Source organism: Papilio polytes, unplaced genomic scaffold, assembly GCF_000836215.1.
Source record: "Papilio polytes unplaced genomic scaffold, Ppol_1.0 DF821734.1, whole genome shotgun sequence".
NCBI classification, from domain to species: Eukaryota; Metazoa; Arthropoda; class Insecta; order Lepidoptera; family Papilionidae; genus Papilio; species Papilio polytes.
In genome coordinates, this window is record NW_013527470.1 from 9,997 (window position 1) to 11,095 (window position 1,099).

Here is a 1,099-nt window from a genome sequence, read left to right on the forward strand (position 1 = left end):
CACCGCGCCCCCCGCCCCTCCAGACTGCGCATTCGTGAGGCTTCGCGGCAAATGTTTTCCTAAGTTCAAATTATCCATTACTTGTAAAAATGTATTTTTTAGTTTTATTTACTAGTAAAACGTAATGATTATTCACTATTATTTGTGTCCTTTTCTTTTATTGCGAGTTATTCTACAGATTCCGCATCTACAGTTAAATAAAATTGGAGCGTCTGATATATCAAAATAAAATGATAGTATGTCGTGCACATGACATATTCGGGTTATTTAAAAAGACATACAAATGTAATGTGTATAGACAACTGTACAAAGAAAAGACGTCCGGGAAAGTCGTGTGTATAATGCACTACCACAGATTTATTTCTTGTCGCGCGGAATGCATTTACGCAGTGCGCCGTGCGCGGGGCGGCGGGGCGGCGGGCAGAGTCGTGTCTACCCCTAAACCCCTCCTCGGTGTTCTCCTTCCTTCTCGACTGAAGAATGTATTTGTAATTTGACACTTTGTCTAATACGTGAAGTGCAAGTCACATTTTCACGCTATACTCCCGAGTTCAAATGCAATTAAAATAATCAAGTGTACATTACATAACTACTCGGTACCTTAAGTACAATTGTGAAAAAAAAAAAGTTAACTTTTAGTTCCGCAGTTAAGCTCGTAGTTAGATTACAAAATACTGTTTTGTGGCAAATCCGTTGATGAAATCGAAGTTTAAACACAGACCAAAAATCTTTTAAATTACTTAAAAAAACTTAAAAAATACTTACTACTAACTTAAAAAATAGTAAGCAGTTGCAAAAATGTGATTAAAACCTGTCTTGATGTTTGAGTTTTCGAGCCTGCTGATGATTTGATGACAAACGTATGTTTCACAAAATGATGGAGTTTAACAAATAAAAAGTATGTTTTTAAAAATGTAAAATAAATAGCAAACTTTAGAGCTCTCTGGCGCCCAAACGAAGCAATTTTTATGCAAGTAGGTTGGGTCAAATAGTCATATTTTTTAACAAGGAATCTGTGGTAGTCCATTGTACACGTCTTTCCCGGACAACCTGTAGATAACAAAATATGTTCGGTACAGTTGCAAATAAAGAAAAAAAA